The sequence below is a fragment of the Geotrypetes seraphini genome, chromosome 8 (assembly GCF_902459505.1).
Source record: "Geotrypetes seraphini chromosome 8, aGeoSer1.1, whole genome shotgun sequence".
Taxonomy (NCBI): domain Eukaryota; kingdom Metazoa; phylum Chordata; class Amphibia; order Gymnophiona; family Dermophiidae; genus Geotrypetes; species Geotrypetes seraphini.
This window is the reverse complement of record NC_047091.1, coordinates 45,931,645-45,953,256: the sequence shown is the minus strand read 5'-3', so window position 1 is coordinate 45,953,256 and position 21,612 is coordinate 45,931,645. Positions and strand designations below refer to the sequence as shown.

The 21,612-nt window shown below is 42.7% G+C and overlaps 1 protein-coding gene and 1 long non-coding RNA gene across 2 annotated transcripts in view; one reads left to right on the top strand and one right to left on the bottom strand.

Moving 5' to 3' along the window:
- LOC117365577 (leucine-rich repeat and fibronectin type III domain-containing protein 1-like protein) overlaps nt 1-21,612 on the top strand; it is a 639,649-nt gene that overhangs the window by 523,181 nt on the left and 94,856 nt on the right. The window lies entirely within an intron of this gene.
- Nucleotides 1,295-20,574, bottom strand: LOC117365578. The gene is made up of 4 exons (XR_004540426.1): nt 20,538-20,574; nt 19,366-19,437; nt 4,125-4,194; nt 1,295-2,089 (listed from the first exon to the last, which is right to left on the bottom strand). It is a non-coding gene; the product is annotated as an uncharacterized LOC117365578 (long non-coding RNA).

Sequence of the window (21,612 nt, the reverse complement as noted above, 5' to 3'; positions counted from 1 at the left end):
ATACCTCCCCCTATGCACCTTTCTAGCTTTCGCCGTCACCTTTTCAACCTGTTTGAGTGAGAGGGGGGCTGGAAAATATTTTTAATTTTTAATTTGAGTGCAATTTTTGAATATGAAGATGAGGGGTGATATATGTATTTGTCATGGATTACAATTTTGATTGAATTTAGGTGCTATTATGGTGTAATATGATTGTATAATATTGGTGCACTTATTTTTGGCTTCAAAATGAATAAAGATATTAAAAAAAAAAGATCATCACATACAATCACAGCCAAGTCCCAGTCCCCCTAAACTGTACTGTTCCCTTGGGCTTTTGTAGCCCAAATGCATGACCTTGCATTTCTTAGCATTAAATTTTAGCTGGCATATTTTCAGACCATTCTTTAAGCTTCACCAGGTCTTTTCTCATGTTATTCACATTATCCGGCGTGTCTACTCTATTGCAGAATTTTATATCATCTGCAGAGGCAAATCTTACCCAACAACCCTTCAGCAATATCGTTTATAAAAATGTTAAAAAGAACAGGTCCAAGAACAGAACCTCGAGGCACACCACTGGTAACTTCCCTTTCCTCAGAGCAATCTCTTGATCACTACTCTCTGTCAACTTAACCAGTTTTTGACCCAGCCCGTCACTTTGGGACCCATTCCGAGGGCACTCAGTCTATTTATTAGACGTCAAAATACACCACAACTAGCGCACATCCTCTATCCAATTCTCTGGTCACCCAGTCAAAGAAATTAATCAGATTTGTCTGACAAGATTTACCTCAAAGTGTCCAAAGTCGGAGGCGGAGAAACAGCCATTTTCGAATGGGACTTCCAAATAATTTTATTTTTTAAATCCCCTACTTGGATGTCTTGGCTTCCAGGACATCTAACTTTATTCGCCAATATCGACCAAAAAATGTCCAAGGTAGAAATGGCCAAATATTTAGACATGGAGGGCAGCATTATAATGGACTAGCAACATAGACATTCCAATACAGCAATGGGGTACCGTAGAGGGCACTGCTGTGAACTTCACATACAGTGTGCTAGATATACATCTCACCACATAACCACCTTGTAATTCATGGTGATCTCATCAAAACTCCCCCCAAAACCTACTATACCCATCTATGTCACACACCAATAGCCCTTATGGGTGCAGGTGGCACTTATATGACAGTATAGTAGGATTCTGGTGGGTTTTGGTGGACTCACCCCCTCCCCCCCAAAAAAAAAAATATATATATATATATATATATGAATAAAACAGTACATATCTGTCTGTAAAATAGCAGCATCTGGAATCACAGAATGGTTCTCAAATATTTCCTAGGGGACCATCAACTAGTTGAGTTTGTAGGATATCCCTAATGAATATGCATGATATAGATTTGCATACCTGTTATCTCTATTATATGCAATTCTCTCTCATGCATGTTTATTGGTGATATCCTGAGAACTTGGCTAACTGGTGGTCCTCCTTAGGACAGGTTTGAGAACCCCTGGTTAATTCGTTTAATTCTCAGTTCTAGAGGTAGATTATTTAAAAAAAAATGGCAAATTGATAAAACTGTGGAGTTGGTGTTTAGCTAGAAGCAGTGAGTGATTTTTAGCTGCCAGTGGCGTTATTTCTACTAAGCACTAGTATTGACTTTCTGAGTTTATGCATCCAGTTATATCTTGCACAGTTAAGTGCGATATTCAGTACTTAACCACTTAAGCAACACCACATAAAGCATTGAGTGTGTTTTATGTGATCCAATAGGGCCACTTAAGTTAGATAAGTGCTGAATATTGGTAATTAACCACATAAATGCCAGCTCCACCTCGGACTACCCACAAATAGCCGGCTTTCAGTATAATGGTCTTTGGAAATATTCAGCAATGCTAACCAGATAAGTACCGCTGAAGAGCATCAGATAGCCTCACACATGTGCAACCCTGGGCAAAGTGTATGCACTGAAGTGAGGAGATAAGGGGGTACACCTATTTCCCAAATGGTGTACTGGAGTTTGCAGGGAAGCTCTGACCTTCAGAACTGCAGAGATGAATCGCAAACTCAGGATGCATTCAGCCAGTCAGGTTCTCAAAGTATCTGTAATAAATATGCACAACATAAATTTGCATACAAGGAAGACAGTGCATGCAGATCTTCTCATGCATAATCAATATTTTATCAGTTAATTAGATTGTAAGTTCATTTGAACAGGAACCGTCTCTTGCATGTCCAATGTACAGCGCTGCATATGGCTGGTAACACAACAGAAATAATAAATTGTTGTGATTATTGTAATGTATGCATGCAGTATAATGCCTTTTAAAACATTGGTTGTATACAAGTCTGGATAAAGTGTATGCAATCTGGTAACCTGCCTAGAACTCCCCACTGCGAAGATTCGGCAAGATATAAGACCACATATAAGATAAGATAACATATTCATTTTGGATCTCCTGAAAAATCTTCCCATGCATATTTATTTTGGGCATCCAGCAAATCCAGCTACCTGGGTGTGTCCTAAAAACTGGGTTGAAAACCTTGCACTATAGAAGTATGGTGTGTGATCACAGATTGGGAATGAAACATTCAGTGACAAGATGAGCTGCCCTTCTTGATTTATAAGAAGTGTGTCTGGCTTTTGCAAAAAGTTAATAAATAAGAACTGCTTCTGCTATACAATGCAGAAGTCCCCAAATATAGTCCTCGAGGGCCACAATTCAATAAGAATAAGTAAATATACACATCAATATAGTTGTACACACACTGCAGCCATTGAGAAGTGATCAGCTCCCCATACAGAGTGGCCTAACAATAGAAGGAGTAGCTTAGTGGTTAGAGCAGCAGCCTGTAACCCAGAGACCAGGGTTCAAATTCTACCTTGTTGCCTTGGGCAAGTCATTTAACCTTCCATTGCCACAGGTACAAGCTTATACTGTGGAGTGTGAACTCTCCAGGGAAATTCCTACTGTATTTGAGTGTAATTTGCCTTGAGTCATCACTGGAAAGGCATGAGCTTAGTACTAGAAATAAATCTGATTCTGAAAAGTCTATACTCATTCTGTAACTATGTCTTACCCTAAATGTCACGTACCCTCCTAGAAATGTCCAGCTTCTTCTTATGTAATCTGCTTTGAACCGCAAGGTACAAGCGGAATAGAAATCACAAATGTAATGTAATGTAATGTAAAATAGTATCTTGCATACAACAGTGATATGGTGCCATCTGGTGGTAGACGATAGAGTTGCAATCTTGCACATAGTTTACCATATGCTGTGTTTTTACAGTAACATGGAATCTTGCTCATAAAGCATCTTTCTTCTAGAGACACCCTCAGTGCAATCTGCTCCACAGTTTTTAGGATGCTAAAAAAGACATCTGCCCATCTTGCCACATATTCTCTAATTCGACTGTTCACTGGTTTTCAGATTCCTTGACATCTTGTTAAAAACAACAGCCTGTAAAATAATCCAGTCTGTGTATGTATGTATTTATTGATTGATTTTTACTTTATTTTTAAATATTTACAGCCGGCTGATCCCAAATCATTTATTTCAAGTTTCCTCCCATTTTAACAGCAGTCTAACTAGGATTCAGCAAATGCCATTCTCAGTAATTCAAGGTGAGTTACATTCATGTACAGTACATATTTCCGAGCAGCTTAAAAGAACTTACTGTGGGACACAGGCATCCCGCAAAAGGTTCCAAATTTGTGCGCAGTATCCAAGCGCTAAGAAATATTTTTTAATGTTTTGGCCAAGGAAGGGTGTCTGGGAATGGAAAGTCGGCATTTCTGCACTAATCAGCACATCTACATTTCTGGGCAGCAACTGCTTAGCGCAGGATTAGCGAATGTGAGCCCCTTTTTTACCTTCAAAATAGATTGTGGTAAGAGCTCACATGCTAGTGACAGCTTTAGCATATACAAATGACACACAGAAACAGTGGGAGAAGACTAGATGTTTCCATATGGGATCTTTTATGGTAAAATCTCTTATATTTGGGCACAGCCATAAAGATATCACCTATATCAAAAATGCTAACACGCTTTTAGTAAGTATTGTTGGGAACACTGTTCAAACAAACATAACTGAGACGTGTAAATTATAAAAGTCAAAGTGGAGAAAAACGGACCTCAATACTGTGGTTCTTGGGCCCATAAGGCGCCCGCTGGAACCTGCATCATCATGGGTCTGTAAAAAAACTACACAAAATAGTAATAATTATCATTCACATCAATTCTTCTAATCTTTTTATCTTCAGTATATGCTAGTTATACCTTCATTTTGTTACACAACATCTTCTCAATATTCCATCTCTAAAACATATTAACACCATGCAATCGAACATCTGTTCAGTTACTGCCCCCTCCCTCTGGAACTCCGTATCAAACTATCTAAGAGAAGAATCAAACTTAAATGATTTCAAATCCAAATTAAAAACCTTTTTGTTTAATGACGCCTTTGAATTACAACTGTCCTCATAAGGATGATTTGACATTCCCCTCCCAAGACCATTCCCGCACCTTTTGTTTGTACCTTCCATGTTTCTTTTCTTTCAATTTTCTAGTTCAATCCCTCTTTCCTTTCCTTTCAGTTTGTGTGTCGATTTGTTTATCACACTAATTTTCCCAAGTGATGTTTATATTTACTAATCTAACTGTTTTAATTTACTATTTAAATGTCATTTAAACTTTCCTTTTATTGATGTACACCGCCTAGAAATCTGATTAGCTGGTATAATAAATGTTTAAATAAACTTGAACCATATCAATAAGGGTCCACAGCAATAAACTTGAAAAACTGATGGCCACAAGAGTGCCACAAAAAACGTGGAAGCCACACAAAACGTGGAAGCGTTAAATCAGTTCTTAAAGCACCGTTCCAAGGGATGATCTGAATGAGTGGTTGTTTGAGCCTGTTCCAGTTTTTGGAATGATGTGAGATAAGTGACTGAATTTTCTATTTTTCCTCTGGAACGATGCTTTAAGAACCGATTTAACACTTCTACGTTTTTTGTGGCATTCACAAATTGCCATTTGCACTCTTGTGGCCATTAGTTTTTCAAGTTTATTGCTGTGAACCCTTATTGATAACTAACATATACTGAAGATAAAAAGATTCGAAGAACTGGTGCAAATGATTTATTATTACTGTTTTGTGGAGTTTTTTTAATAGACCCATGACGATACAGGTTCGAACGGATGCCTTATGGGCACAAAAACCACAGTATTGAGGTCCGTTTTTCTCCACTTTGTCCTTTATAATTTATACATCTCAGTTATATTTGTTTGAATGGTATTCCCAACAATACTTACTAACAGTGCACTAGCATTTTTGATATAGGTGATATCTTTTATTGTGAAACAGGGATAGAGGACTCCATTCTGTCAGTGTTTTGGTTCTAAAAAAAAGTACCTTCTTCAGTCTTAAACACTTAAGCAGGACAAAATCAGTTCTGTGATGTTGATGAAGGCCAAAGAGCATCAGTAGCTGTTGGAGATTTGCAGGAGTGCAGGATGCCAGAGAGAAGCAGTTAAAGCCAATTGCTGTGCAGACAGAGAGACAGGAAGGTTTGTGGGGAGAGAGCAGAGAAAACATTTTTTTAATGATTGCTGATGTTCTTTGGCCTTCATCAAAAAGCCACAAATAACCAGGATGAGAGCAGGAATCCAAAATAAAGGCACTTTAATATAAACACTATCCCCCCCCCCCTTTTACGAAGCCCATAGCGTGATTTTTAGCGCCAGCCATGGCAGTAACAGCTACAACACTCAAAGGAATTCTATGCGCGTCAGAGCTGATACCGCCACAGCCGGAGCTACAAACCGCTCTACAGTTTTTTTAAAAGGGGGGAGGGTATATAAAAAATGGAGCAGCAAAATCCAGATGACCTCATGTCAGATGCTCTGATAGAGTTTTTTACGCGATGTTTTTCCCTGGAGGGTTTTTATTGTTCTGGTATTGTGACTGAACTTTTACAAAGTGCTATTTTGCAGTTCAGCAATCATCAATAAGATAAGCCTGCCATCCACTGGATATTTTTTGTACCCCTGAGGCAGGCCTCATTGCCGAAACATGGACCATGTCAGGTCTACAATATAGATTGAACTTGATATTTGATAAAGACTTTTTATTGACTTTTTAATAAATATCAATTTTATCTCTGGTTGATGTGTACCGTTCCATCCCCACTCCTTCATTGTTTGTACTAAGGACCTAACACAGACTGTGTTTCGGCAGCCTATACCTTCATCAGGGGTCCATATATCCTGTGCTGCGCCATATAAAATTGTGGAAATTTGGATTAAAACCAGGTTATACGCACAATACTGCATTAGTCTCCTGCTACAATGCTGAAAAGCTTTGTCCTTTGTTGACATCACAGAATTGATTTTGTCCTGCTTATGTGTTTAAGACTCCTGAAGAAGGTCCCTTTTTGAGTACTGAAATGCTGACAGCATTGAGTCATCCATCACTGTTTCACAATAAAAGATCCCATACGGAAGCATCTCATCTTTGCCCGCTGTTTCTGTGTGTCATTTGTATCCTCGTAGGGAGCTGTGGCTGCTCTGTTTTGTTGAGCTGTAGCTTATAGCCATTAATTCAGAAAATGGAACATCAGCCATTTTCCAGCTGCAGTAAAAATGACCTTAGCATGCATGAAAGATCCGCATAAGAGCACACTAACAGGGCAGGATTAATTCATCGAGGGCCCCTAGGCACACAACTCCACTGGCCCCCTGCCCCACACCCCACCATGGCCAGCCCCCATTTTCTTATTTACTTCCTTATTTCAACTTTATTTCTTTTATTTAAAAATTCAAAACAAAGATTACCATACCAGTGCTAATGTAGATTTTCTTCTATGCAACCTCCAAACATCTCTGACCAAATCCCCCCTTCCTTGCTAGAGGAAGAGATTTTCAGCTGGCAGGGCTTTGGGAAGCCCACCAATTATATTTTGCATTTGGGTAGGAGGCATGGGGCATGGCTGGAAGAAAATTTAGTGCCCACCATTTTATTAGACTAATACATTTCTCAATTAGCTTTCAGAGGTTAAAACCTCTTTCTTCAGGTCAGTAAACTATACTGCCATTAGAGTATCCCTGTCCTGACCTGAGAAAAGGAGTTATGGTCTCTGAATTAGTAAAAACATGTATTAAAATTAATCCAATAAACAGTATCACCTTATTTCCGTTTTCTATTAATAAATGATTATCAACACAGCTACAATAAAACTTTATCCTAAAGCAAAAATAAATAAATAAAACAAATAGAAATTTTTTTTTTAACCTTTGATGTCTGGTTTCTGCTTTCCTCATCTTCTTATCATTCGTACTTCCATCCAGTGTCTGCCCTCTCCATCCAGTGTCCGCCCTCTCTCTCTTCCATATGACATCTTCCCTCTTTGTATTTCCCTTCAATAAACTGTCTATCCTGTGCCCCTTCTCTCCTTTGCACATGATTCATCTCAGCTTCACCCCCTCTCCATTTTTCTGGTCTGGCATCTCTATATCCTTTCCTTCTCTCCCCCCATGTCCTAGCATCTCTCTCCTCTCCTTCTCTTCTATCTCTCTCTCCCCCTCCATGTTCTGCCATCTCTTCTCCTTTCCCTCTGGTCTGCCATCTGTCTCCTTAGTTTCCCTTCCCTGCCCCCTGCCCTGGCATCTCTCTGCTCTCCTTCTCTTCCATCTCTCCCTCCATTATCTGGCTTCTCCTCTCCTTCCTTTCTCTCCCACCTTTCTTCCTTTCACCTGGTGTGGCATCACTCCCTCCCCCTCCATGGTCTGGTATCTCCTTTCCTTCCTTCCTTTCCCTCTATCCCATGGTTTTGGCATCTCTCTTCCCCTCCTCTCCCTTCCCTAGTCTTCCTCCTTCCCTCTCTCTCCCCAATTGGGTGCAGCAGCATTTAATTCCCCTTCCCTCTCCTCTCCCCCTCTCTCTCTGTCTCACACACCCTTCGGCAGCACACAAATTATTTTCTTCCTCCTGGGCCCACAATTGCCTGCCCGCCCGAAAACATCAGGGGGGCCCACCGGCATTAGGGGAAGGCAAAGAAGCTGTCCGGGAATCTCTTCCCCTTCCAGAGCCGGTGTTAGGTGGCAGCAAACAGGGCAGGGGGAATACTTTGGGTCATTTGTAAGCGGATTCTAGGAACTGCTACCACAGCCTTTTGGATAGAAAGCAACTGCAGCTGCGCTGAATTATTTCAAGATAGGAGGCAGCCTGGGTAGGTAGGTAATTCCATACCTTTAGGAATTTTGCAACTCTGGAAGGGAACCCCACCAACCCCATTCCCATGTAGCTCTCTACAAGAAAGCCCAAAAGAAAAAAAAAGAGTGTCAAATAACATACAGTATACCAGTATATAGTTATATTCTTTTTTTTTCCCTTACCATTTGCTCAGTTCCATGGATCGCAATTTTTCGAAGTAGTCGTTCATGTGAAACCTTGTCAAATGCCTTCTGAAAATCCAGATATACAATGTCGACCGGGTCGCCCTTGTCTGTTTACTCCCTCGAAGAAGTGCAGCAAGTTTGTCAAACAAGATCTGCCTTTGCTGAAACCGTGCTGGCTGCTCCTCATCAGACTGTGTCCATCCAGGTGATCAATGATGTGGTCCTTTATCAGCGCGTCTACCATCTTTCCCAGTACCGAGGTCAGACTCACCGGTCTGTAGTTTTCCAAGTCTCCCCTTGAACCTTTTTTGAAGATCGGCGTAACATTCGCCACCTTCCAGTCCTCTGGAATCTTTCCCGATTTGATAGACAGATTGGCTATTAGCTGAAGCAGTTCAGCTATAGTCCCTCTCAGTTCCTTGATGACCCTCGGATAGATACCATCCGGTCCCGGGGATTTATCACTCTTGAGCCTATCAATCTGCCTGCATACCTATTCTAGACTGACTATTAGCCCTGTCAGTTTCCTGTTTTTGCTTCCAGCATAGAGCCTGATGGGTTCCAGTATGCTGTGTAAATCTTCTTCGGTAAATACAGATGCAAAAAAAATGTGTTCAGTTTGTCGGCGATTGCTTTGTCCTCCTTTAGCGCTCCCTTTATTCCATGGTCATCCAACGGTCCCACCGCTTCCTTCACGAGTCATTTCCCCTTAATATATCGAAAGAACGACTTGAAGTTCTTCACCTCCTTGGCTATTTTTTCCACGTAGTCTCTTTTGGTCACTTTTACTCCCTAATAGCACCTGCGTTGATGTTGTTTGTGCTTGTTCCAGTTTTCGTCCGTTTTTGACCTTTTCCAATCCTTAAACGAAGTTTTCTTGTCTCTGATCGCTTCCTTCACCTCTACAGTGAGCCACGCAGGTTCTTTGTTCTTTTTCCTCTTTGATCCCTTGTTGATATGCGGTATATATGGATTTTGTGCCTCGGTGACTGTGTCCTTAAAAAGGGACCAAGCTTGCTCTAGCATTTTTACAGTGTTTATCCTCTTCTTAATTTTCTTTCCTACCATGAGTCTCGTCCCTTTGTAATTCCATTTTGGAAGTTCAGTGCCATGGCTATGGTTTTGGGCTGATATTTCTCCCCTGCGTCCAGATCAACGTTGTATATCTGGATTTTCAGAAGGCTTTCGACAAGGTCCCGCATGAACGACTACTTCAAAAAAATTGCAAGCCATAGAATCGAGGGTGAAATACTCATGTGGATTAAAAACTGGTTGGCGAATAGGAAACAGAGAGTGAGGGTAAATAGACAATACTCTGACTGGAAAAGTGTCACGAGTGGAGTGCCGCAGGGTTCAGTGCTTGGACCCGTGCTCTTCAACATATTTATAAACGACCTGGAAATTAGTACGACGAATGAAGAGATTAAATTTGCAGATGAGACGAAGTTATTCAGAGTAGTGACCAACAAAATTTTAGAACACATTTCCCATATCATTACTGAAACTGAACAGTGGACTATCAATTTTAAATTGAAATTAAACACAGAAAAGACAAAAATTTTCTTGGCAATCCCAAAGGATAAAATTACCAGAACATCTTTACACCTAAATGGTCACGATTACCCAATAACAAAAAACATAAAAATATTAGGAGCCACATTAGACACCCACCTGACCATGATCGAACACACGAACCTGGTGGCAAAAAAGTGCTTTTATGCACTATGGAAATTGAAGACCATTAAAAAATATTTCGACCCTCTATCTTTTAAACTACTGGTTCAGTCATTGGTTCTATCCACATTGGACTGCTGCAACATCATTTATGTGGGTATACCTAAAAAAACTGTGAAAAAATTAAGAATAGTGCAGAACACAGCCATCCGCTTAATATTCGGACTAAAGAAAAGCAAGCATGTTAGCCCCTACTACAAACTGCTACACTGGTTGCCAATGGAGGTGCGAATAATGTTCAAGTTCTCTTGCTTTTGCTTTAAACTGGTGTGGGGTATGGCCCCTACCTATCTCTTACCGCATTTCGAGCTACACATCCCCACTAGGACAACCGGAAATTGCAATCTTTTTGCCTATCCAAGGATCACTGATTGCAGAACTGGACAGAACTTTGAAGTTTCAAGTGAGCAAACAGCAAACCTAGCTAGGCAAGTACATCAACAGAGCTAGGTTGACCTACGGCGCATTTCGGAAAGACATTAAGGCAGCACTGTTCAATAGATTTATCTCCTAATCAGATACCATTTTAAAACGATTAACACCATGCTGATAATTTGAGAAATATGTATATTTTTTACTAATTGTATTCTGTAATTCGCTGACTGTACTGTGACATCTTCACTATTTGTATTCTGTAATTCACTGATTGTACAGCTCTCTTTACTGTAAACCGCCTAGAAGTCGTAAGATTGTGACGGTATAGAAAAAAATAAAGTTATTATTATTATTAGTGAAGACGCAGGAGGATTGCGAAGACCTGCAACGTGACATAAACACGCTCGACAAATGGGCCGCAACATAGCAAATGAGGTTTAATGTGGATAAGTGTAAGGTGATGCATGTCAGTAATAAAAATCTTATACATGAATATAAGATGTTCGGTGCAGTATTTGGAGAGACCCAACAGGAAAGAGACTTGGGAGTACTGGTCGACAAGTCAATGAAGCCATCTACGTAATGCGCGGCAGCGGCAGCAAAAAGGGCAAACAGAATGCTGGGAATGATTAAGAAGGGGATCATGAACAGATTGGAGAAGGTTATCATGCCGCTGTACCGGGCCATGGTACGCCCTCACCAGGAATACTGCGTCCAGCACTGGTTGCCGTACAAGAAGGACACAGTACTACTCAAAAGAGTCCAGAGAAGAGCGACTAAAATGGTTAAGGGGATGTACGAGTTGCCGTACAGTGAGAGATTAGAGAAACTGGGCCTCTTCTCCCTTGAAAAAAGGAGACTGAGAGGGGACATGATAGAAACATTCAAGATAATGAAGGAAATAGACTTAGTAGATAGAGACAGGTTGTTCACCCTCTCCAAGGTAGAGAGAACAAGATGGCACTCTCTAAAGTTAAAAGGGGATCGATTCCGTACAAACGTAAGGAAGTTCTTCTTCACCCAGAGAATGGTGGAAAACTGGAACGCTCTTCCGAAGGCTGTTATAGGGGAAATCACCCTCCAGGGATTCAAAATAAAGTTAGACAAGTTCCTGCTGAACCAGAAGGTACGTAGGTAAAGCTAATCTCAGTTAGGACACTGGTCTTTGAGCGGACTGCTGGGCACAATGGACCACTGGTCTGACCCAGCAGCGGCAATTCTTATGTTCTTATGTTCTGAATGGCTGCCGTAAGTTCTCACGAATCCCGCGAGAACCTATGGCAGCCATTTGGAAAGCAGCGCGGGACCAAGCGGGAGAGTGTAACGCTTGTTCCTGATGTCTGCGCTGATGATCTGTTTTGCTGCTGGCCAGGAAATAAGACGAGGGCGCTGGACCATCAGGTAAAAAAAGGGGGAACGGTAACGGATGGGCGGGAGGATTTTTTTTTTTTTTATGTGGTGCGGTGGCAGTGGGCAAGTGGATTTAGAAAGGTGGTGCAGCGGCAGACGGATTTTACAATGGTACGGGGGAAGAAGGGTAACAAAATTTGAACCTTCGCTTCATAAGACAAACCAAGATTTCCACCCACTTTTAGGTGGAAAAAAAGATCATCTTATGGAGCGGAAAATACAGTATATTTTATGGGTGCCTTAGCATTTAGTGCGCACTAATCTTTAGCACATGCTAAATTGGTTAGCATGCCTTAATAAAAGAACCTCTAAATTAGATAGAATGGAATTGCTAATCAATGCGATCAATGTGCTTGTTTTTGAGTTCAAATTAACTCAAAATGTGGCTCGATAGTCAACAAGCAAACATGAATTTCATCATCCACCATCTGCAGTCATTCTCTTTTTTTTTCAATTTAATTTCTGTCAGAGCAGAACGTCCAAGAATGCAAATATAAGATCCAAACAGTAACAAAGCCTTCATTGCTTTCTTACTCAAGTTAGGATAACTACTGTATAAAAAATAAAATGACTTGCCATTAGTTTTCAAGGACCAATAATGTCAAAGAGTGATGTTTCTTTGGGCAGTTGTATCCTTATGCCCAAAGATGCTCATAATTTTGCAGACTCTTGCATATGTGACGTACATGTCACCTATTCTAGTGTATACTCATGAAGGGAATTTTTAAAATTAAAGTAAAATTCTGGAATATCTCGTAGCACACCCGGAATCTCTTCGGGGCATACCACTGTGCTTTGGGCCACAGTTTGAGAGATATTGCTCTAGGGCAGGGTGTCAAACTCAATCACATAAGGGGCTGAAATCTGAAAAAAGGCTGTCATGGGCCGAATTTTTAATTAAGATACTTAGGGGTCCTTGTATTTAGGTACACTAACCGATTTAGCACGTGCTAAATGTGCACCTTAATAAAAGGACCCCTAAGGCTTAGTCTTAGCAGAAATATAGGGTTAAAACATCTCCAACCCCACACCGGCTCTGTGGTATAAACAAAACAAATATTGTAATCACAAAACAGAAAATAGAATTATTTTTTATACCTTTTGTTATCTTCTGTTAACTCGCTTGCCAAGGTCTCCTGCCCATTTGTCGTTTTCTTCTTTCTCCATGCTAACTATCCATCTTCCATCTCTGTCCTCCCCTTCCATTTCCCTTCCCTCCCCCAGAGGTCTGGCATCTTTCCTTTTTTTCATGTCCATATCCGCAGCTGCTGCGATGGACCCTACCATCCCCAGATCCACCATCTGTCCTTTTCTCAACTACCATTTATTCCAGCATCTCTCCCTCCTTCCCGTTTCTCTTCCCAACTACCCTCCTATCCAGTATCTCTATTCCCCCACCACACCATCCCTTGTGTCCAACTTCTCTCCCTTTCTGTTCCTTCCCTCCCTCACTCCATCCCATTGCTCACCATCTCTCTCCATCTCCTCTGTTTTATTTCTTACCCACCCCACCCTCCACTCAGTCTGGCATTTGCACTTCTGGACCCCTCCTTCTCTCCCTCCGGGTACTTCTACCCCAGGGCCCGCCCCCATCCTGAAGGCCTGCATGTTTCCCCCCCCCCCTCTCCTTCTTCTTCCCGGTCTCACCTTCAAATTTGGCCCGCCGTTCCTACCCTCCCTCCATCCCAGCTTCCTGATCTCATCTGGTCCGCCGGCACAAACCACTGCTGCTGCTTTTCATGCGCATCTGCCTGCTTCATCTTCAAAGCAGCCTGCTGAGGATCGCTGGCCAGCTGTGGCCTCTCCTCTGACGTACAGGATTGCATCAGAGGGAACATGCTACTGAGGTCAACAGTGGCCTGCGAGGTGCGCTACAGCCGGCCAGCAATCCCCAGCAAGCTGCTTTGAAGAGGAGACCAGGCAAAGGCAGACGCGAGTGAAGAACGGCAGCGGTTCGTGCTGGCGGGCCGATTTTTAACACACCGCGGGCTAGATTTGGCCTGCGGGCCAGGGTTTGACGTGTCTGCTCTAGGGGAATAATTTTATAAAGCAGTTTTTGCACATAAACCCCGTTGTACATGTATGAAAGGCCCCTTTTAAAACTACCTCCTTCACATCTAGATCTAAAGATGGTGAGAGAGATGAAGGGGATATTTCCTACCTTCTCTGTCCCCTCTTGGTGGAAATCTCTGGTTATAATATAATTTCATCCCTACATGGATTTGAACTGCAGCTTTCCAAACTCATTTAAAAACACTGCTATAGCCTGATTTATCAGTGAGACAAATCTGTCGTTAGTTTCAACAACAAAAAAAGGCCGGGCAAAAAAAAAAAAAAGTCAATTTCTTGCCTAGACTTGTGGCTGTTTCTAGCAATTTCCTCTTCAGAGTATCTCATTCATAAACCCACAGCCACATGCCAAAAATATCTAGGGGGAGAGAGATTTGAACATCAGGAAAACTGTGTTCCTGAAATTAGCACAACTTCTGTCCTATTTGTTACAGAGATGGATCACATTCTGCGGCTACAGTGCTGTTCCTTGCTCTGCCCCAGTGTTGCTTGGTTAATGTCTTCCAGAAATGAAACTAGAATTAGGTCCACCACTGTCTCTATGGATTGAAAGTTCTTACTGGAAGAGGAAGGCTCTTTGCACTGGTGGAGTATGAAAGATGAACATTCAGAGCAGTCACTAGATAAAATCTTTCCAGGCAAGGATTGCTTTCAGCAACCTCTTCCCTCTTGTTTTACAAACTCATAAACTGATTCAAAAGAGTGGCATAGTGTTCCCTCTAAGCTGAGCAGGTGTCCTCCAGCTGCATTGCTACCACTAGGGGGTGGAATATTTTCAGTCGCTAAGGACAGGTATGTTCCCTGGAGTCCTGCAGAACTTGCATGTCCCTCACAATTGAAAAATGTGACAGTAAAACAGCACCCTCTATTGGTGAGACTGTGGGTGGAGGACTCCTTGAGTGGTTTGACTTCTATCTATCACAGGCCAATATCAGTGCAGCAGATGATCAGTAAAACAGGCAGACTCTCTGAGGCAGGTCAGACTGCCTCAGAGTCTCACGAGGCAGTCTGACATGAAGTCTCAGCAGCCATTTTAAAACTCTATTAGCAGCGGGTGCAGCAGTGGTAGAGGGCGGGAAAGACTGGGGATCTTTTTGGGCCTCCGAAGAAGCCACTAGACCACCAGGTTTTTAAGGTACATCCGGGGATGGTGGAGGGCAGGGAGGAGTAGAGATGCCAGACAAGAGGAGAGGAGAGGAGAGAATAGATTCCAGACCAGATGAGGAGAGGGGAGAGGAGGCAGACCAGGGGGAGAGGAGAGGAGACAGACCAAGAAGAGAGGAAAGGAGCTAAACCAGGAGAGGAGAGATTCCAGACCAGGGGAGAGGAGAGGGGAGGAAACGGGGTGGGATGGGAGATGCCAGACCAAGGAAGGGGTGGGAAGGGGAGAGGAAATGCCAGATGAGGAAAGGGGATGGGATGGAACATGCCAGACCAGGGAAGGGAAGGGGGCGGGTGAAACCATACTGTGGGAAAAAGAGGAGAAAGATGACAGATCATAGGAGGGATAAAGGGGATGGCAGAAATATCAGAACACAGAGAGAGAGAGGTAAGAGATGGGGCACAGTGATGGAGGGGAAAGGGAGAGAGACAGGGAGGAGATAGTGTACATGGATCGGTGTCATAGTAACATAGTAGATGACGGCAGATAAAGACCCGAATGGTCCATCCAGTCTGCCCAACCTGATTAAATTTAAATTTTTTTTTTTTTTTTTTTTTCTTCTTAGCTATTTCTGGGCAAGAATCCAAAGCTTTACCCGGTACTATGCTTGGGTTCCAACTGCCGAAATCTCTGTTAAGACTTACTCCAGCCCATCTACACCCTCCCCAGCCATTGAAGCCCTCCCCTGCCCATCCTCCACCAAACGGCCATATACAGACACAGACCGTGCAAGTCTGCCCAGTAACTGGCCTTAGTTCAATATTTAATATTATTTTCTGATTCTAAATCTTCTGTGTTCATCCCACGCTTCTTTGAACTCAGTCACAGTTTTACTCTCCACCACCTCTCTCGGGAGCGCATTCCAGGCATCCACCACCCTCTCAGTAAAGTAGAATTTCCTAACATTGCCCCTGAATCTACCACCCCTCAACCTCAAATGATGTCCTCTGGTTTTACCATTTTCCTTTCTCAGGAAAAGATTTTGTTCTACGTTAATACCCTTTAAGTATTTGAACGTCTGAATCATATCTCCCCTGTCTCTCCTTTCCGCTAGGGTATACATATTCAGGGCTTCCAGTCTCTCCTCATACGTCTTCTGGCACAAGCCTCCTATCATTTTCGTCGCCCTCCTCTGGAACGCCTCAAGTCTTCTTACGTCTTTCGCCAGATACGGTCTCCAAAACTGAACACAATACTCCAAGTGGGGCCTCACCAATGACCTGTACAGGGGCATCAACACCTTCTTCCTTCTACTAACTACGCCTCTCTTTATATAGCCCAGAATCCTTCTGGCAGCAGCCACTGCCTTGTCACACTGTTTTTTCGCCTTTAGATCTTCGGACACTATCACCCCAAGGTCCCTCTCCCCGTCCGTGCATATCAGCTTCTCTCCTCCCAGCATATATGGTTCCTTCCTATTATTAATCCCCAAATGCATTACTCTGCATTTCTTTGCATTGAATTTTAGTTGCCAGGCATTAGACCATTCCTCTAACTTTTGCAGATCCTTTTTCATATTCTCCACTCCCTCTTCGGTGTCTACTCTGTTACAAATCTTGGTATCATCTGCAAAAAGGCACACTTTTCCTTCTAACCCTTCAGCAATATCACTTCAATATCCTTCAGCAATATCACTTACATACATATTGAACAGGATTGGCCCCAGCACCGAACCCTGAGGGACTCCACTAGTCACCTTTCCTTCCTTCGAGCGACTTCCATTAACCACCACCCTCTGGCGTCTGTCCGACAGCCAGTTTCTGACCCAGTTCACCATTTTGGGTCCTAACTTCAGCCCTACAAGTTTGTTCAACAGTCGAAAGGAAAAGAGATGAAAGAAATGCTGTTTATGGATAGATGGGAATAGGGGAGAAGAAAGAGGGAGGAGTGCTACACAGGGATTGGGAGGGGAGTAGAAGAGAAGGGCAGAGTGAGGGAGAAAATAGAAACATAGAAACATGATGGCAGATAAAGGCCAAATGGCCCATCTAGTCTACCCATCCACAGTAACCATTATCTCTTCCTCTCTCTAAGAGATTCCATATGACTATCCCAGGCTTTCTTGAAATCAGACACAGTCTCTGTCTCTACCACCTTTACTGGGAGACTGTTCCATGCATCTACCACCCTTCCTGTAAAAAAAACCATATTTCCTTAGATTACTCCTGAGCCTATCACCTCTTAACTTCATCCTATGCTCTCTCATTCCATTGCTTCTTTTCAAATGAAATAGACTTGACTCATGCGCATTTACATCACATAGGTATTTAAACTTATCTATCATATCTCCCCCTCCCACCTTTCCTCCAAAGTATACAGATTGAGATCTTTAAGCCTTTCTCCATATGCCTTATGATAAAGACCACGCACCATTTTAGTAGCTTTCCTCTGGACAGACTCCATCCTTTTTATATCTTTTTGAAGGTGCGACCTCCAGAATTGTACACAATATTCCAAATGAGGTCTTATACAGGGGCATCAATACCTCCTTTTTCCTACTGGCCATACCTCTCCTTATGCACCCTAGCATCCTTCTAGCTTTCGCCGTCACCTTTACAACCTGTTTGATGGGAAGGGAATGGAAGACATGGGAGAAGCAGATTTGAGAAAAATGGAAGTAAGTTGAATATTAAGTTAATGCCAAAGATGGATGTAGAGCAGAAAGTAAAGAAGGAAAGAAAACCAGTAAATGGATAAGAAGTCCCTGGAAACAGAGTTAAGAGCCAGACTGGGAAAAGATCAAACTGGGAAAAGATCAGACTGGGAAAAGATGATTAGAAAAATTAAATCACCAGACAACAAAGATAGGAAAAATTATTTTATTTTCAATTTAGTAATTGAAATATGTTAGTTTTTAGAATTTACAGCTTTTTATGTTTTGCACTGTTCAAGAAGAAATGCATTTATTTCTATTTCTCTGATATTGTAGTGCATGCAGAGTCTGGCATCTTAGGGTTTTGTTTGTGTATATTAGTACTTTCAGTTTGTGGTCCTGTATTTGCATAAGATTTATCTGTGTTTTGCATGTGTGACCAAGGCCAGGTGTCCTGGCAGGAATGAAGGTTGAGAAGCGTTATTGGTGTCATAGCCCCATGTTGGAAGATATTTGTCTGCCCCTTCAATCCTTTTGGACCCAGAATGGCCCTTACTTAAAAATTAGCGGAGAGCACTGCATTAGGGTTACCATATGGCTCCAGAAAAAGGAGAACAGATTGAGAGATCGGTGGAAGTAAAACCCTGATGTCTCAATCTGTCCTCCTTTCTCACTGAAAAGGCAATAAGCCATGTGTTATTGGTTAATGTTAAGGATTGCTTTTATAGGTTTCAAGGTTTGTGGAAATGACTGAGAGAAAACCACTAAGGGGCTGAATCTATAAACGGGTATCGCAACTGAAGGCGGCAGTAGGAGCCCTACCACCATCTGGCATCTAATCGGGATGCACGTTTTTAGAAAAAAAAATCCCTGTAGACTGTAGACATTTGTTGCGGGTCTAGGTAAGCGGGTAGGGACACCTAAGTTCACCCAAGGCTGAGCGTGGACGTAGTTTTTCATAGAAGTGGCCTTGGGCAAGTTTAAGCATCCCTAGGTGTCTCCCTAACACTGCGACAGACGCCTGAAATATAGGCCAGCAAAATGCTGGCCTACATTTCAAAAGTTAAAAGTAGACACGGCTGGCTGAGCTGATCTCGGCAAGGGAATCCCCGATCAGCTGATCTGGTAGGAGTTCCTGAAGCTGCACTTTGGAGAATCCTGTCGGCTCAGCTGATCAGAGGGAAAATACCCCTGCCATGATCAGCTGAGCCGACTATGGCAGATGACCCCCCCCCCAACATGCCCATTCCCTCCTGCCACTGACCCTCCCAAATCCTCAACAACCCAACCCCCTCCAATTGTAGCACGGTAGGAGGGATGCCCACTTCCTCATGCCGCCTAGACTCCCAAACCCCCAACATCACCCCAATCTTAGTCCAGTAGGAGGGATGCCCACTGCCTCCTGCCTCCTGCCACTGACACCACCCCAACTCTCCCCCCCAAACAAAGGCTCCTGTACAGTTTCTTCTGATCTGTGGGCAGTTTCTTCTGATCTGTGGGGTGAGGCATTGAAGTCCCTGCCTCAACTACAAGTAAATAAACAAACATTTGAGGTGGTTAGGTTAAGAACAGCCAAAGCATTGTGTGTATGTGATAGTCAACATACGAAGGTGTATGTTGAACTGCATACCTGTGTTTGATGATCAAGCCCAGGGAGGTGACAAGAGTGGTGATTGCCAACCTACAAAACTATTTTGTACACCTAAAAAAGTACAAGAAAGATTGTAAGGATATGCACACACCTAGATGAGCCCCCATAATGTAAGGATATGCCCCTATAATGCACCAGTGGTCTTGGATCCAATGTCCTCAGAGAAGGTTCAGAAGGAACTGAAATTAATGGCAATGACAGCCAAGAGTGATTGCATTTAAATATATTGTGTAGAAATAGGCTTAATATAACAGAGATACAATGCTTAGAAGAAAGATATATCATATATATGCTTGGTACTAAGGTACAGAAAAATATTCTATTATAGACATAAAAATAGGCTTTTACAAGTACACAGTATACAGTTAGATTCAGAGGCTGCTTCTGTGTGTGTAAATGAGAGAGAAAGGATAGTTTATCTGCATGACTGTGTGTCTCTGAATAGGTGGGATGTGGAGGTATTAGGGGCTGAGAAGGGGAAGAAAGGCAGTGGGAGAGAGAGCCAAGAGCCAAGAATCAAGAAATTAAGAATCAAGAGAGAAAAGCCTATAGAGGGGGGTAAACAAGACTCCAGAGAAAGGGTTAAGGATTTTAACTTCCTACATTTATAAGTTTGAGACTTGTTCTAAAAATAGCATCTATTGTTGTTACAATGATAAGGGAAGGTGTGTGAGGTATGAAAGACTAAAGGAGAACAGAGAGAGAAACTGTCCTTCATAGATTTGAGTTTCTGTTGTTTTCCAGCATCTCTCTGTGATGCCTGGCTTCTGTCTGAAACAATGGCTCTTGATGGCCACTAACTAACTGTCTTAGAACATGCAGCTGGGGCCATTTTCTACTTTAAGCATTGGATCTTAGCACATCTGTTGAACTCAGGGCTGTGCCAAAGTTTTTTTTGTTACTCTTAAGTACTGGTCATTTAGAAGTAATTTAGTGGCATTCTAAGGCTGAATGGTCAAGAGCCTTAGGTCTAAATGCACTGACATCCCAGGGTCTTATCTGTTTAATATAATTTACCATAGGACTTTGCTGACATTAGTTAGGCCAACAGAAAATGCTGACAGCTAGTTTTGTAAGGCTGACAAAGATGATCAGGGGTGGTTTCATAGAATTGTTGGGGTAGAGGATGGACTACAAAACATATTACCTACCATGGTGAGTAGGGCTTGGAGATAATATGGGCTACAGTGTAACTGTTATGGAAACCTGTGTAGAAAAAACCACATCAGAGATCAATTATGACATGTGCCTATAGCACAGAATAGTAAAGCATGTTGAAAAACATTGTGGTAACCTATCTACTGCCTGGTTCTGTCTCCGCAGCTCCACAACCAGATCCTGGTTCTGTCTCTGGAGCTCCATAACTAACTCCTGGTTCTGTCTCTGCTGATCCTGATTCTGTCTCTAGAACTCCTTAATTCTGTCTCAGCAGGCCGTGGGTGGCATCATTCCATTTGCCCTGCTTCTTCCACACCCATGGAAGATCTGCCTCAGGAGCCACAGCCTGCCTGGGGTAACACACAGGAGTCCCTGCCTTTCCTTGGGGGGACCCACTGGCTCTGAAGCCTGAGATGAGACCTGCCTCTCCCAGAAGGGATTCACAGACTTTGTAGCACGAGCCATAACCTGTCTATTGCTGGAGGGACCAACAGGCTCTGTAGCCCAAGCTGAGACTTGCCTCTCTCTGAGGGGATACACAAGATCTGTAGCCCAAGCTGTGTCTCCTCTTCCTCTATTGGGCACATGATGAGTCGAGTGTATTCCCCTCATGCTGAGGTTCCTCAGAGCATGAAGGGGGCACAGCTCCTAAAAGAGAACAAAAAAGAAACTGGATAAACATTATTGCATAAAGACCACAAACTACAGTATTTTACCTGACCCCCCCCCTCCCCCTTATCATCATTAATGTGTACCCAAACAACTTCCCACCCTCTTCAGATGTGCCTGACTGACATGGAACCCTTGGCACTCTGCTAGATGTTCCCTCTTCTGAATCCTCTACAAGAAAAAACACAAAACTGTTAGAATCAAACTGTTCAATCTGTAGCAGAAACCCAATGGCCCCCCTCCTCTAACCACATTAAAATCACCATTTACTCCATTGCTGGGCACCGCAGATGTGTCCAAACCACCAGGCAGGCCCATGACCTGCTCGTAATGGATGGTTTGCAACACATGCTCTTCCAGGGCGCTGAGTTTCACATTACTGCGAGCCCCCCCCCCCCC